Raw genomic sequence first — 18,405 nt, 5'->3', positions numbered from 1 at the left:
TGGGTGCTTCGAGTTCGAATCGGCATCGGCACAAAGAAAAACTAATTTTGTACATTCATTTCAATGAGTACAACAACCTCCCATTGTCATTATTTTGTAGCATTGATTGTTTGGCCAAATCACCAAAATGAAACGAGCAAAAATGTTAGTAACTCCCAAGAGATGGCGTTACACGTTTTTCAAGAGGAAGTAAGATTTTGACGTACCCGGTATGATGTGATTGTGACGTGATACCTACCATAGAGAGTACATTATATATACGATATTTACCTACTACCTACTCGCTCATCTGACAGCTACAAATCCATGTTTTTTTTATGTAAAGAAAATTGCAATTTTATAAGATTTCACCGTACTGTGTGTGTGTGTTTTTTTGTGACTGTTTAGACTGGGTTCAAGAGTATTTGATAATCAGAGGTGTGATTAATTGACAATAATTATCGTTAAATTCGCGATGTCTCTTTGGCAAGTCAATATAACGCGGTCGTTTGCTGTGTTGGAGCTGTAATGGTATGAAATTCACACATTTTCAATAGCATAGTTGTGTTAAAATGTTTATTACATAATGTAGTTAGCTTATATTTTAAAAGCTGTAATGCGTACCCACCAAAGAATAACCCAACTTTCACAATACTTTCATATTGGTCTAGACGGCCTTGAAATCTAATCTTGTCAAGTCAATGTCGTTTGTTTATCAAAATAGATATTTTAATTGGTTGTAGCTCCGTCTAGTGAATTTAGCGCCTGTATCCATATCAACATGCGAAAGAGCCTCGCTTTCAGAATATTGATTCTACATCAACTACGGTTTGCACGGCCCGCACGGCTGGGTTGTGTTGCTAGCACAATAATATCTGAAATATGACCACGATAACCTCATCACTTTTGTCGTGACTTCTATTTTCATGGGTCAGAACTCAGAATCTACCTAAGTAGGTACCTACTATTTATCAGTTATAATTGATTAAAAATAATTTCCTAATTAGGTAGGTAGGTACTTAGTTACTTCAAATATAATATCTAATGTCAGTGACACACAGTCAAGTAGGGATATTTTTCGGTGGTAGCAGTGGCAAGTTTCCTTTGTTTAGGGTAGGAGTGTAATGTAAAGCAATGGACCTGTATAGTTTGTTCTGTCCGTCAGTCTGTCTATGTGTCACAGCTATTTTATTCAAAAACTAAAACTGTACAGTTGTGCCACAGTTCAAAAACTTGTTACCGCTACAGTAGACAGTATTAATAAATTGTGTATAATGTTGTGTGAACATAATTATCAGCAACTTCCTACTTCATACTCCACAAGGGGTGATAAGCTAGTCGTTAGGATGTCTGCCTTCTTTGAGGGGATTGGAGATGGGCATTGGGCCTCTAACTTTTCAGAGTTATGTGCGTTTTAAACAATTTATATACTACTAGATGATGCCTGCGACTTTGTTCGCGTGGAATTAGGTTTTTAAAAATCCCATGGGAACTCTTTGATTTTCCAAGATAAAAAGTAGCCTATGTCCTCCCCCGGGATGCAAGCTATTGCTGTACCAAATTTTGTCAAAATCGGTTGAATGGATGGGCCGTGAAAAGCTAGCAGATAGACAGACAGACAGACACACTTTCGCATTTATAATATTAGTATGGATATCGTTTGCTTTACCAGTGAAGGAAAACATTGTGAAACATGAACGTGAACAAACATTGTGTTCTAAACCGCCGGTTGAGGCAGATGTGCGGCGGGCTTCTTTACAACAGTCTGGCCAGGGTTTTACCCTCAACAGCGGATTATAGCAAATTACTAAGGGGGTTTATGTGTAGTCCATGTGGAGCAAGTTACGGGTATAAGCTAGTTGGCAAATAAAAATTGCATTACGATTACATTAATATTATCTCATTCTCATTGCTCTTATGTAAACATAGCACACACTGTTATCAGCAGCTAACATTTTTTTTTATATTAGCAACATGTGACCCACCACATCCACAACTTGAATGATGATAAAACATATTCATGTAATGAGTAATCCATACTATCCATACTTCCATACTAATATTATAAATGCGAAAGTGTGTCTGTTTGTTTGTCTGTCTGTCTGCAAGCTTTTCACGGCCCAACAGTTTAACTGATTTTAATGAAATTTGGTACAGAGTTAGCTTTTATTCCGGGGAAGGTACTTTTTATCCCGGAAAATCAAAAGTTCCCACAAATTCCATTTACTTTGATAGATGTTGTTGTGATTTAGGATTTTAAAAATCCGAACTCTGTGATTTTCGAGATAAAAAGTAACGTACCTAACTATCTATTTATGTCGTCTCTGAGATGCAAGCGTCTGTACCTACCCCTCAAAATTACATAAAAAACCGGCCAAGTGCGAGTCAGACTCGCGCACTGAGCATTCCGTACTACAGTCGTATTTTTTTTTCATTTTGCTTTCATTATAAATCAAAAACTATTATGCATAAAAATAAGAATGTACATGTAAAGCCCTTTCATAAGATACCCCACTTGGTATTTTAATATTACTTTGAAAATTGAAAATACTACTTATTATGTTGATGAACACATTTTAATTTTTTTGTGATGTAACCACAAATTCACGGTCTTCGGATTTTTTACCCTTACATGTGCTATAGGACCTACCTACCTGCTAGATTTCATGATTCTAGGTCAACGGGAAGTACCCTATAGGTTTCTTGACAGGTAGACAGACAGACAACAGACAACAAATCCTATAAGGGTTCCTTTTTCCTTTTGAGGTACGGAACCCGAATAATAAGTAGAACAATAAAGAAATCCCAATTAAATGTTTGACATTTTAAATAATATGTCTATGGTGTTATTAACGTAAGCGGCTGACCTTATTCTTAGAACGGGCATAACGCTTTTGCCTAATATAAAAGTTGTTTACGATTCGTTTTGTTTTGTTCAGGAGTTACAAGAAATCGGGCAGACGCCCACCAAGGGCGACTGCAACTAGGTGAAGGCGTCACAGCACGTTACAAGTTCGTGATTCAAACGAGGTAAGAAACACCGCTTGCTACAGAAACTCGGTCATTCATAAAGGCTTAACCCACACAGTGCGCGACTAATGTATCCAACACGGTTCCTAAATATTTTAATATTAATTATTTTAAGATGAACTTCAAAGACGATGAACGATTGAAAGAGTTTCAAATTGCCGAGCACGCGTACAAGGCGGTGCGTTTTTTTTCTCTAGTGACTTCAAGTCTTGTGAAGTTGCCAACTAATCAACTCTATTAAATCTCAAAACGCGCGTTTAGGGGAGCTTGTATGAAATAATGAAATGTGACGTCATGACGTGCTTTTCTAATAATTGATAATTTAATTTGGATATTAAACTTTATTATTTAAGATTATTTAACTAACAGAGTAAGTGGATTTTACGTATTTTGGAAGACTCTCTATTCCATAATAACTAAGAAATAATTTATTTTTGAGCTTGTGCTAGGAGTAGTACGACAATAGTGCAATGGCCCACCCATTGCACTATTGTTTGAACCAGTAACATTTCAGATTTTCAGTCCGGTCCTCTAACCGTTGAGCTATTGAGGCTATAAGTTAATAGTTAGATATAGTTAGAACTATGAAAAGTTTCGGGTTGATAATAAATATATCAAGAAGAAGAAGAAGAAAAAAAGAATAAGAAAGTGAGTGATATCACTAGTGAGCCTTGACGGACGCCACATGTCGTCCTTATTGCTTGTACCTACCTATCACTAAGAGTCGAAGTCTTCGCGGATAGACATATTTTCCTTAATCCTTACCCAAGAAGAAGAACAATTTCCCGGTGAAATCGATCCCGTCTATTGACTACGGGCCTATCCGCACACTGACATCCTGATGTACAGTTTCGAATGTCGCCGTTGCGCTTTACGTAGGCCCAAGCCTTAAACTACTTACTGTGAACACTGATTCATACTTGTTTGCGCAGCTAACTTTCTTTTAAATACGCATTCCTTTGCGTAACACTTGTTTTGATTTAATATTGTGACACTGTAGATTTACTTTAAACGGCTGAACCTATGTATTTGTAACTTGTACATATTTGTCTTGATGATTACAAATGCAGTTAATTTATGATACTTAGTTTAATCGACAAGCAATACTTGATCTGTACAATTTCGTCATAATTTTGCAAAAAATCCTCCAGTTTGGACTGATCTCCCTGATTTATTTATTATATTATTATATTTAAATTATTATTATTATTTATATTGTTGTCCGTTCTTATAACACTTCGTAATTTTTAATTTTTAATGAGAAATGCTGTAGTTAAAATATATAGATTCCTAGTTTAGGAATCATTCTTTTGGATTCTGTAACGATAATAAATAATAACTTTTCCTCTAACTAAATGAGAACAATTTTATTAGGTAGGTAGGTACACTGAATTGGTAGTTAAGATAATATTTATTACTAGGTGATGCCAGCGACTTCGTTCGCGTGGATTTAGGTTTTTAAAAAATCTCGTGGGAACTCTTTAATTTTCCGGGATAAAAGTCCGAGATGTAAGCTAACGATAACGTAGTACTAAATTTCATCAAAATATAGGTTAAACCGTTGGGCCGTGAAAAGCTAGCAGACAGACAGACACACTTTCGCATTTATAATATTAGTATGGAAGTATAGATGTGGATTACAAGTACTGTATTTGTAAGTCAAGTAATTATCTAAATATAAATTTAACCCAGTCACAGAATAGATTGTCGAGGGAAAATTTTAATATGCTTATTTTTAAACGACTTATTCTTTATCTTCAGTTCTTTCAAAATAAATGATAATGATTAACCCCAAAACGGATAAATTACAATAGCACTTGACCGATTTTCGTTGGTGCAAGTGAAACTCTTTACAACCTTCACAAGTACGGCCGTTGTATGTTTACAAACAACGCGAGTTCGCACTTCGCTAGCGTGAACAGTGAATGCCACGTTGCCATAATTCTACTTCTTTATTTCATCACTTCATCGTATTTCTAGTTGTTGTGTAGTTAGTAATCACGTTCACATTGTTTGCATTCATATAAAAACTAGCTGATGCCCGCGACTTTGTCCGCGTGGATTTGGTTTTCAGAAATTCCGTGGGAAATCTTTGATTTTCCGGGATAGAAAGTTAGCCTATGTGTTAATCCAGGGTCTCCTCCATATTCAGTGTGTATATAGAAATATTTTTGCGTGATCTCAAATACTCTCACACACACACACACACACACACGCACTGTCGCCTTTATAATATTAGTGTGGAAGTGTGAATTACTTTCACATTGTTTGCATTCATGTAAAAATAGGTTCTTTGTGATCGCTTTCCTAATTGCTCAGAGTCGTGATCCCGTTCCACCATTAATCACATAATGGTAGGAGCTTTTTTGGGATAATGCGGTGGCCTCTCTTCCCACTTCCCAGATTCTTCCGCGTACAACTGTACTAAGAGAACGAGATTTAGAGTTATCAGATGTTAGTGATAATAACTAGCATCGACGGCGTAGCGTACCCTCTGAGGTTCGGAGAAAGGCCAAAGTCCGTTACCTATCCAGTTACTGACTTGGGTCAACTTGGGTCAATCAATAAGAGTAATTTATTACCTATTTTGAATAAATCATTTGACTTTGACTTTGACTTTGACTTTGTTGCTTAACAACCTCAATCGATTGATATGTGTCGTCACAACTAGGCGACATATCCCTCAAAAATAGGCTCGTTATCTACTTAATTTACTCATCATCACATCATCATAAACCGATAGACATCCACTGCTGGACATAGGTCTCTTGTAGGGACTTCCACACGCCACGGTCTTGCACCGCCTGAATCCAGCGGCTCCCTGCGAATCGTCTGATGTGGTCCGTCCACCTAGTGGGGGACTTAATTTATTCATAGATTAAATAATAATAAGTCACTTTTCTGGGTTAGTGCGAAGCAAATGCATTACCCTTTACTTCAAAGCAATCAAATTAGTTTGTCAGTACCTTGCATTGTAGATACGAGGTTTGATTATAAAAAATCATCGGATACTGACGGTATTAGGAAAGTGGAATGCGATAATCTAGAAAGTTCCAGCATGGCCTGAAAGCAGTTGGATCCAGGTCTAGAGCTATTAGAATGATTGGAACGAATGATGTTTTTCAACATCTTGCCCTAGAAGTTTAGTAGGCACACCTTCCTATAAGTCCCGCAAATTGCTATTGCGCTGGAACCATGTCTCATTAATATCGAAATGACGTCAGCTGAAATAAAAATATATCATCAGCTCGAAAATTCAGTCTATTGCTGACGGCACTAAAATGGCGGCCACGCGTATTAGCAATTTGCGGGACATATACCAAAATATACAAATACCAGTTGCGGTTATTGTGTTGATTTCTAGGCGAGTACACAATATAATACATACAATGAGTATGAAAATCATCATCATCATGATCAACCCATCGCCGGCTCACTACAGAGCACGGTTGTCCTCTCAGAGTGAGATTTGAGAAGAGTTTTGGCCATCGTCTACCATGTGCGCATAGGAAGATTTCACACACCATTATGGAGAACTCTCAGGCATGCAAATTTACTCATGAGGTTTACTCATGATATCCAATTACTTAAAACGCACATGACTCCGAAAAGTTAGAGTTGCGTGCCGGGGGTCGAAACCTCGACCTCCGATTAGAAGGCGGGCTTTCCTAACCACTAGGCTATGACAGCAATTGAGAGTATGAAAATACATTGATTTTGTTGCTTCAATTTCAATGGTAGTATTCAAATGATAAAGCCATGGATATCCTATTGTTGGAGTCTAAAAGCACGCAATTATGTCCGGTTGCCGAACAATGCTTGAGTATTTTTAGATTTATTTCTGACTAGCTTATGCTCGCGACTTCGTCCGCGTGGACTACACAAATTTCAAACCCCTATTTCACCCCCTTAGGAATTGAATTTTCAAAAATCCTTTCTTAGCGGATGCCTACGTCACAATAGCTATCTGCATGCCAAATTTCAGCCCGATCCGTCCAGTAGTTTAAGCTGTGCGTTGGTAGATCAGTCAGTCAGTCAGTCAGTCAGTCACCTTTTCCTTTTGTATATTTAGATTTTTCGCATACAAAGGAGTCTTGGCGGATTTTCAGAGCATATTTTATCAGCGAAGATCACACTGAAAGAAATGTTTTGTATACAGTTACAAAAACTTTGGTTACTGTTTACACAAAAAAAGTGACTTGCAAACTATGTTTTACTAGCTACAAAACTGACTTTTGCTATTTGAGTTGAGGTACTAGTTGCTAAAGTTATTTTGTTGAAGTTAATTGAACTGTTTTACTGTTTTTAAGCGACCAGTTTATGAACGTATAACACTCCATCTTCTTGTTAAGTACTTTTCGATTTTGTATCTTTTAAGCAACCTGCGCCCTACTGGTACCTTTACTGTGCGTTTGTTATTAACAAGTCGATATGTTGTTAATATGTTAAATGTTTCGTATCAATTTAACAAACTGTTTACCTACTGGTAGCCTAATGGTGTGCATTTGGTTACAAAACACTTTGTCAACGGATTACTATTTTTTATTGTTACTGATATGTGAACAGTGTGATTGTTATTAAGATATCTTGGTGTGTTAGTAGTTACCAAACTGTTTAGTAATATGTAACTAAATTAGTTGAGTAATGGTAGGGAACTGTTCAGTTATAAATAAGAAACCTAGTTGAGTAATGGTATTATGGTTAATGAAATCTAGCTTATAGTATTTACATACTTATTTTTTTGCAGTAGATATAATTTGCAAGCTAAAATGTAAACCTATACCAATATTGTGTCTGTTTGTTCAAAAACCAACAAACCCATCGGTACATTTACATTTCAGCAACAAACTACATCGGTTACAAAAAAATAAGAATAAAGATACTATTACAAGCTAGATTTCATGAACCGTACCATTACTCTACTAAACAGTTTGGTTAATTAATATTGGCTAAAGTTACTGATTTGAAATAAAATTATACATTACTTTCTACTTATTTATTTTTCGTTTCACATACATAGGTAGTATACTTAATCAAAATTGACAATCTCAATATCAAAATTAAAAATACAAACCTATAAAACTTACAGATGAAACATAAACATAGCTTTTAATATGAGACGATTTTCCAGAATTAAAAAGGGCACGTTTTCCAATGAGCAGTGGCTTCTTGTATGAAATATCTATTTTTTATCCTGGAGGATGGTTTGACCCGCTTCAGTATTATTTATAACATAGCTTCGAAATAGCATTTTACCTTAATTATTAATCAGTTATTTGAGTTATAGTCATAAAAACAAGTCTACAAAAATTTAATAATATTATGATGTCATTTGTATACATTCAAAAATAACTCTATCATTAACAAAAATATTTTTAATCATCATAAATGAAATTACACAAGCTTTTTTAAGTAGGAAGGTATCTTCACTTGTAATTTGACAGCAATTATATAATATTATGCATTATTCATTAAATATGTTTTCATTAAATTGGCATTAAACAAATAAAAATTCAACCTTACTAAAGTACCTACCTACCTGCAAAACTTATTTATACATACACATTCTGTATCTGTTCTGTTTCTGGAGCTCCAAATCATCTGAAGTATGGTTTTGTTGTAGTTGCTTTTTCTATATTTTCATCCACAGGACAGGACACTGAAAAAATTAAACAAAGAATTAATTTATTTAGAGAAGGACGACTACACCAGAGAGCTAAATCTACACTCGCACATGCTAAAAAGATTGTACTTACATCACTTTGCTGGTCTGACGGAAAAGCATATTTTTAACTGTGGATAGTTGTTTTATCAGTTTCTCTGTGTCCAATCATAGGTACCAGTTCCTTTGTTGTCCTCGGCCAACATTAACAATGTTTCAAAGTCAATGCCATGTTCTAGAAATAATTGTAAACATAATTCAGAAATAATGATTAAATGCTGATACACACTAAGTACCTACATAAAAAACACGCAACACTGTACATATCAAACCATTTAAAACGGGCGGGACAAATATAATATCACTTGTATTAAAAATGCGAAAGTATGGATATTTGTTAGTTCCACATTCCACTATCACGCCTAGGTACACTAAAATTTCGATGAAATTTGGCACACAGACAGTTTATAAACCGTCCTTTATTATACCCTACTATGATTTATGTACCTACTTTGAAGGTCTAGATCTAGATATTCCTACAATCAGGATCAGGGTGTCGATAAAGGGGCAGCCCACGACGACGGGACTATTTTAAGTTAAATTTTTGTATGGGCAGAAAAAAGCATGATGTAACCACCATACAACTACCTATTACCTACTTTGAATATACTTACTACCAGCGTACATACCTTTAAATTTCGGAATGTACATCTCGAGGCCCCACGACTTTAAATAATCTTCTATGATAATATCATAGAAGATTGATATTGTCAGGCTCAGCCAGCTTTGTGCCTACGTCAGACACTGCCGCCTCCGCGAAGTCGCTCATGTTCTTAAATATTCGGCCAGGCGCTGTACGGTACAACTTTTTTACGAAAACCATTAGGCACCTGTTGTAGAAACCGTACTGCACCGTAGAAACAATAGTGTAAACACTAATTACGAGGCACTCCTTTTGCTGACTCCAAATAAACACACTCACTGATCACTGAATAAAATTGAAACAGGAGTCGTACAGGCTAAAATTTCAAAGAAAGTTTGATTGTTATTTTTGAAATTGTTAGATTATTTGTAATTAAAGTTTGACTATATTAATATAGCATTTAGTACGGTTGTTATCAGTAAAATAAATAGGGTATCACATGTAAAACCTTTGTAGATAATAAATAAAGTAACATGTTATTATCAAATTTATTAAGCTTTTTAATGTCTACAAAAGTTTGGTAATTCACTAAATGTACACGTTTTGTAAAATATGATCAAATATTAAATAAATAATAAGCAAATAGTTATGTTATGTATTAGACATCGGTTTTGTTGCTATAGAAAAACTAATTGGTTTACGTTTTTTCAGTTACTAGTAACCAAACGTTTTGTAACTAATTAACCTACTACATTAACCCAACTGCCTTTGAGAACACACACTAAACTAGTTATGTAATAAATAGTCAAAGTTTATTTATTAACGACTAAAGTTTGTTTAAAATTTAAGCAACAAAACTAGTTTGGTTGATTCTTTTTTTCAGTGCACGGAAGTCGAATAAAATGATTGTTTATGTACATTGTTACGTGCGTCGCATCATCTTGCTTATTTTGTGTAATAACTTTAGTATGCGACAGGTCGAGATGGCAATCGGGGAGGGAACGTCCCGTACACCCGCACAACCCCCGCGCTAACCCGGTGCGGGCGAGCGTGGGTGACGTGTGGGTGTGCGGGGCGTCCCCCGCTTTATAACCCGATTGCCTTCTCAAGCTGTCGCGGACTATTATATAGGTAATGCCTACCTACTTGCTAATTTTTTTCATAATAGGTAATCATACTGAAAAGTTATCATTTTGAGTGCCTTATGTTTTGTTCGTGGTATTTGTTAGCTCTCCTAAAATATTCGTACCGACGACGGACGTACAAAAATAGTAGTTTGGTATGACTCAGTATGAGGACCTATTTACTATTTCTCTATTCGAGAAAAATACTGAAAATATTTTCTTTATGGTAGAAAATTACTTAAACCCAAAAAAAAATCGATTGAGAAATAGGGTTATCTGAGATATCTTTCTCTTCGCTATGCGACTACATCCCATCCGACTAACATCACTATTGTTTGTAACAACCAACAACTGTTTAAAACTTTTTGATATTAAACTTATTTATTGATTTATTGTCTTCCTTTTACTATCGTTTATTGACCTGGATAGAAGAAACAAAGGTACTTTAAAATCAGACAGTAATTACCTGTAAGCTGTTTTAAATGAAACTGTGTCTTTCAACTTTCTATGTTACGCAAGTGTTTTGCGTTTGTTTTTGAACGAAACAGTGTCATAATCACCGCAAGCGAACTTGTTTGCATCAAAGGACTCTTGCTGACGGCAATTTAATGATTCAACAACATTCTGAATAACTGATAAACAAAAACTGTCATCTACGCTATTTGCACTAACTATCTACTATCATACAAATTGTAAATGCTTCTTTTAAAATAGAATAGACTAGGCAACCGCGAGTTCTTTATTTATAGAGAGGGAGCCAGCGCGTGCCAGACCTTCGTTATTTTATAAAAACTGAAAGTATTGTCCCCAACACAGGGAGGAATGATCAGCGACTATGAAGTTTCAATTATGGTGGTTTTAGGAGATATCAATAAAGGTTTAGGAAAGGTTAAAGTACATATAAAGTCTATTTTTTTATATTTTCTTCGGAGAGTATTAGAAATCACGTCATGCATCGCCAGACACTTAGTGTCATGAGAACCCCCACCGGGCAATCTAAAACTTTAATAATTGATTAAACATTAAGTGTGTCTGGCATGGGCTGCCACCATACTAAGTGTTTATTACCACCTGTTATCTCCCAAAGCCACCAAGATCCAAACTTCATAGTCGCTGATCGTTCCTCTTTGTGTTGGGCACAATACGCAAAGAAACTTTCAGCTTTTATAAAATAACGAAGGCCTGGCAAGCGCTGGCTCTTAGTCATTAGGTGTGTTAATAGATCAGACTGATTTAAAAAAAATACATTTCAGTTCTTAACTGAAATGTATTTTTTTTTAAATCATATTATGTAGGTATTGCTCTCATACATTTGCGAACAATAAAAGATAGGTTTAGGCCATGTTTAGGTCTATCGTTAAAAGAGTGAAGTGCTGAAAAAATTGATAGATTCGCGCAATAGTTTTTGGATAATCTTAAAATACGATCTTTCAGCTTGATGCCTTCGATATGTTGGTATTCCTCAGATGTTTTTATAATGCGTTGATCTTGTGTTAGTGATTATTTAACGTCATGTTTTTCGCGGCAAGTAAAAATAAATTAAGAAAAAGCAAGAGGAGTATTCTGATTTGTAACGTCGTCGGTCGACAGTCTACGCGCCGGTGTAGAATGCGAGTGTCTTGCGCAACGTGTTTTGACGGCGAAGCATTGCTTCATTGCACACCACCTACATAACAACCTAGGTACTTTTACTCGTTACACGTTTTCCAACTGAGAGCACTGTGGTCTGTGTGTAATTCCTTCGCTTAGATGTTAGATAGTTTTGCTGCTGAGCTGTTATGTAATGCGAAATGAAACTACAAAGTACAAACTCTTATTTAGGTAGATATAAGTTATAACCTACTTCGAAACAAATGCAGAGAATTTGTCTCTAAATCTGTTCATTTATCCTGAACCCTGTTGGTCGTCCTCACCACCTCGTTGAGAGCTTGGTGTATTCATAGATCATGATCCCGCTGGGTTACATAAACACCATAGTCGAATTTTTAAGATTTCTGAGCTGCCAGTTTTTTCCGTAAAACAAATAGTGTTGGGACAAAGATTGTCTTTGATGGCAATTTTTTATACAGTTCATAATTTTAACAGTAGGTACCTAGTCGAATTTTAGTTTTGACTTTTATTGTACTCATTAAGAGGTTTCCAAATATAATAGATAAACGTTTATCATATTATTAGGATCGAATTCCACGCGTTCAAAAGTTTTGAAATTCCTCCCACAATTTCAGAACGCTATGGAAATCCAGCGATTTCGAAAACATAAACACGTGGGTGATTTCGCGGGTAACAGCTCTCTCTCTCTTGGTCGATTCTTCATTGATCATTGTTGAAGATCGTAGTCCTGACGAGATCCAAGCCTTTAATGAATCAGCTATTTCAGTCATCTAACCAGTCTATAGGAGATTTTGCAGAATTCGTCAGAGAACTGTAGCATACATATAACATTTAGTAAATTACTTAAGAGTATGTGAGTACATACTATATAGTCTATTATAGTCGATAAAAATCATTATCTTACAGTCCGTGGGTATGTAATACTTGCACCACTGAGTCGGAGAGTCAGAGCTAAAGAGGTCACTAAACAGGATCTGAATGTACCTACCATTTGGCGTGCCGTGTCGACAGCCTTGCCAGAGGCGGTGTTTTTGCAAAACAACGCTAAACCATTGCAACATATTGTAACCACTGCGCTCTCTCTTTCCCACCGTGTGTTTGTTTACAGATTAAGAGAACTAGCGGTTCTTTGTCTCTTATTTATATATTTATTTTAATTTGATGACAAATAACCCCTTGACCACGATCTCACTAGGGCTTGAAAAATCTGACTATTTTTGAGCTCCGGAGTTGGGTTTTGATGCTGAGCGTTCGAAGTCCGGAGTTCCGGACTTTCAAAGCTTCTCAAACTTTCATTAAAAAAAATTTATGTGATTAAATAACGCGTTTGATTTGAATATTTCTTGCGCTTAAAGTCTAATAAGCATTAAATAAAACAAATCAGTTAGAAAAATGAAATGGAAACTTTATTTTACGACCTGGTAAAATTATTGTAGTAAGATTTTTCTTTTACATTGTTTTGTTATGTTTTCTATCGATAAAATTGGATAAGTGTTACCCTATTTCATATGTACAATTTATGAAGACAACTGTATTGGGTAAACGCTGAAAAAGCTCAACTTTTTTCTAAAAATATGAAAGTAGAAACTCTGATCTGTAATCTTATGAAGCTTCGGAGTGACGCCAAAACCAAAATTCCGGAGTTCAAGCCCTAGATCTCACTCGATGATGCAGTCTAAATGGAAGGGATACGGCAAGTTTTTTAAACCCATATCCCTCATAAGCGGCATCGTACCGGAACGCTAAATGAAGCCTCCGAGGCCTCATTTGACTAGACCAGAAACATTAGAAAATGGATACAATGAATTATGAAGTAACGGATCTCCTCTCAGAGTGAGAAGGATTTTGGCCATAGCGGATTGACAGACTTGGCACACCTATGAGAACATTATGGCGACATGCAATTTTCCACACGATGTTTTCCTTCACCGTTAAAGCGAGTGATATTTAATTTCATAAAACGTACATAACTTCTAAAAGTTAGATGTGCAGGCCCGGGATCGAACCCCGACCCCAAGAATAGGAAGCCGACGTCTTAACCACTAGGCTATTACCTCTTACTGTATACTTATGCTTCCACTTAAGCCTGTTTATTTATCCATACTAATACTAATATTATAAAATGCGAAAGTGTGTCTTGTCGGGACTTTCAAAAACCTAAATCCACGCGGTCGAAGTCGCGGGCATCATCTAGTAATTAATATTGTGCAAATAAAACAGGTCAGAAAAACTTAAGCAGGTCAGCTCCAGTCATCCGATTCCATTACATTACCTACACAATCTTTGTTGTGCACACTAATTTGCTTTCGGCAAAAATACAGGTGTTTACTGTTTACAAATCGGCTGTTTTTTCCACAATATTGAAGTCGTTTCCTGGTTCACTTTGCGGTTCAAAAAGAATTTTTACTTTTTTATGTAGGTAGTAAAGTAGGTACTTAAATTTTATTTTATTTTATTTTATTTTATTGGTTAGCCAACAGATAGTACACATATTATAAAATAACAATTACAATTCACAGAGAAAAAATTAGAGTGTACACCCAATTACTGGCAAACCGGCATGCATTTTAAAAGTTTGCAAGTGCGGAATTACCAGTTAACTTAAAGCTAAAAATATAAATATGAAAAAAATAAAAAATATAAACACTGCAATTTACAATAGTACTAAATATTAAATACTAAATATTACATAAAACAAGAAAAATAAGATAAATTACGAAGAAGCATACGAGTTTATAATGCTGCATCAATATACTGATGCAGCATTTTTTTTGTACTGCTGCAAGGAGAGTGAATGAGGGTCTATTATCATATTTTTCGCAGTTTTAAAAAGATTATTATGTTCGCGACATATTCTAATCAAGACATTGTTTTCTCCTAAGTTTGTTCTGCATCCTCTTATAATATAAGGCTTGTACGTAGAAAATCGCGAATTTTTACGGGGCACAAAAAATTATTTTGCGTAAAATGTTTGGGCAGTCAATTTCATAATTTAAAATTTTGAACCGAAGTACCTGATCGGATACCCAGCGTCGGTTTTCAAGTGACATTATTTTAAAATAGCTCAGTCTTTGCCTGTAAGATGTTAATTCTGCTTTTTTATTCTGATGTACCGTTAACAGAAAAAGGAATCGTTTTTGAACCCTTTCTATTCTTAATATGGGGTCTTTATAGGATGGATTCCAAATGCTGGAGCCATATTCTAGTAAGCTGCGAATTAAGGCAGTATAAACCACTTTAAGGGCCAAACACGACTTAAAAGATTTGCAGTTGCGCCAGATAAAACCTTACCCTCTAACAAATAAACCTGGAATAGCGGTGGAATAGTTATACTCTGTTTTGTCTTTCTCTGTCATCAGTAATTTGACATTTGAAGGAAAAAGACAAAACAGAGTATAACTATTCCACCGCTATTCCAGGTTTATTTGTTAGAGGGTAATAGTTTATAGCATTTACTGACTATTCCGTCTATGTGCGTGTTGAAGGATAGTTTTTTATCAATAATAATGCCTAGGTCTCTGATCTCATTAACTTCATCCAGCAAAAGGCCATTAAGTGTATATGAAGTCTGAAGTGGCATACGTTTTTTGGTAAATTTTATATGTAGACATTTCTTAATATTAAGTGGCAGTTTGTTTTTAGCAGACCAATCTGAGATAGAATTTAGGTCATTTTGAAGAGCTAGAGAGTCTGATGTAGCTTCAACAGCTTTAAAAATCTTTAAGTCGTCAGCAAATAGTGAATAATTGGATGACTTTACATGGTCACACAAATCGTTTACAAAGACTAGAAACAAAATAGGGCCTAAATGAGATCCCTGCGGAACGCCTGATGGGACCTTAAATGGAGCAGATTCATAACCGCAAACAATAACCTTTTGATGTCTTCCCGACAAATAAGACTTAAACCAGGAAAGTAGATTGCCTTGAATGCCAGCAGTGTGTAGCTTATTTATCAATATGGAGTGGTCAATACGATCAAAAGCTTTACTTACGTCCATATAAACAGCATCCACCTGATGTCCCTTATCTATTTCATGAATAATTTGTGTTGTATATTCAGTCAAGTTAGAAACTGTAGACATTTTATTACGGAAACCATGTTGTTGAGGGACAAGAATGGATTTTAAATGGAATGAAATAAACGGACAGATCAGAGATTCGAAAACCTTACCAAAAATAGATAGTAGGGAAATAGGCCTATAATTTAAAATGTCATCCGCTTGTCCACTTTTTAGGATTGGCACAACATTAGCAGATTTCCACTTTTCGGGAAATATTCCAGTGGCCAATGAACGATTAAAAATACAGTATAACGGATAAGACAGAGGTGCAGCGCAGTTTTTAATAAAGATAGCCGGTAATTTGTCAGGACCTGCTCCTTTATTTTTATCTAGTTTTTTTAAAGCCATTTCGATTGACTTGAGGTCTAGAGATATTTTAAACAAAATATTATTACCTAAATATGTATTAGAAGCTGTCGTAGGAGCATCATTTAACGTTGGGCTACTATCATTATGATCCGGTTGCGTGTAAACTGAGGAGAAGTGTTCAGCGAAAGCACCGCAAATAGATAAAGGAGATGTTATTTTTGTTCCGTTAAATACCATTTCACTAGGAATAGTTCCTCGGTTCTTTCTTTTAGACTTTAAATAAGACCAAAGTACTTTCAGGTTATTTTTACAGATTGATTCTTCAATACTTTTTTTGTAATTAGCGTAGCACCGATCTATTGAAACGTGACACCTTTTCCTGGCTTCTACAAAATCGTACTCTTCGAGGGGACATTTAGTTTTTTTATATTTAATACGGTGTGATTCCTTTTCCTTAATTAACCTGATAAGATTGTTAGTAAACCAAGTTGGATATGAACCTCGTTTCGCAATCAGTTTGGGAACGTGCTTGTCTAAAAGACCTTTGATAACTGTGTAAAATTTATCGATCATCTCATCGACAGAATCATAAATGAACAGAATATATGAAAACAAGGACAGTGGACACTGTCGCGAGTGAATGTATATAAATTTTTAACAGTCTACAATATTATGCTCAAGATAATAATATTTACATACTTACATAATTTTGAAAAAATACAATCAGTGGGGACTGTCGACAAAAGTGAAAACTTAAAAATATGAAATACTTAATATTGGTTTTCACTTTTCAAATTAATTGTAATGTCTACAAAGTATATCAAAAATTAAATTTCTTAATTTATAAATTAAAATTAACAAATATAATAATTATAAATTAAAAAATGTTTTCAAACGCGTCCCATCTTAGGCCACATCATCACTTCCCATCAGGTGTGATCGTGGTCAAGCGTGCGCCTATAACGAATAAAAAAAAACCTATCGGCACTACGAGCGTTATTAACATTAGCATGTCGGTGACGCCTTGAACTTTTCATCCATCCTTAAATTGCCCAACGAGCCTAGAGAAGTTTTCAGTGTTTTCACTTCAATCAAGTCGAGTCAGTAATTATGGACTATCAAATAAATAATCCATTGATTTTAAGCTTATTTCGTGGTTTAACGACATATTGTATTGTATAAAAGTGAAAAGAACGAGAAAGAGGGTAGATCGGTACTGCCCATGAGGCTATGACAGCCCGAACTTTCACCTCTCACAGCACTGCAGTCCCGTCGTGACCACGACTCATGCAATTGAGTCGAAATATCGGCAGTTAAAAATTGTCTAATTAATCGTGGTATGTACCCGTTTTCTACAGGAATATATAAAGGGAAAAGCTGACCGACTGACTAATCTATTAACGCACAGCTCAAACTACTGGACGGATCGGGCTGAAATTTGGCATGCAGATAGCTATTATGACGTAGACGTCCGCTAAGAAAGGATTTTTGAAAATTCAATCCTTAAGGGGGTAAAATAGGGAGTTTAAATTTGTGTAATCGCAAGCATAAGCTAGTATACAATAAAATAATCCATTCTTAATATTCTACTTATGTGCAAAATGCAACCCTAAACGGGATTTTTCCTTCCTATGAGACTAATTATTACATTTATTTACATTTACGGAAAAAAGCATATTTAATTTGACGAGTTTCCTGTTTACTTTGTTCCGATGTGCTCAGCGTTCGCTGTGATTGTTGTAGCAAATATTATGTAACCCATTTGTCGCACCTACGACTATCCTTCATTTTCTATGTTCAAAATACAACCGCAGGATCTTCTTGCTTCCTAATTTAATTTAATTTAAATTTAAAACAACTTTATTGTTACTAGAGGTACTATTTACATTCACGGAAAAAGCTAGTTTCCTAGCCTAGTGGTTCCGATGTTCTCAATGTTCGCTGTGATTGTTTTTTATTTTAAAGAATATTAGCTAAGTTAATT

At 35.4% G+C, this 18,405-nt stretch overlaps 1 protein-coding gene across 1 annotated transcript in view; it reads left to right on the top strand.

The window, feature by feature from the left end:
* Positions 1-306: 306 nt before the first annotated feature.
* Pdk1 (Phosphoinositide-dependent kinase 1) overlaps positions 307-18,405 on the top strand; it is a 103,684-nt gene continuing 85,585 nt past the window's right edge. Inside the window, exons 1-2 of the mRNA XM_034975442.2 lie at positions 307-510; positions 2,919-3,009. The gene's annotated coding sequence lies outside the window, so the exon portion shown is untranslated. The remainder of the gene's footprint in view (positions 511-2,918; positions 3,010-18,405) is intronic.

The sequence above is a fragment of the Maniola hyperantus genome, chromosome 14, assembly GCF_902806685.2.
Source record: "Maniola hyperantus chromosome 14, iAphHyp1.2, whole genome shotgun sequence".
In the NCBI taxonomy this organism is placed as follows: Eukaryota; Metazoa; Arthropoda; class Insecta; order Lepidoptera; family Nymphalidae; genus Maniola; species Maniola hyperantus.
The sequence above is the reverse complement of the archived record's forward strand: the minus strand, read 5'-3'. Positions and strand labels throughout refer to the sequence as shown.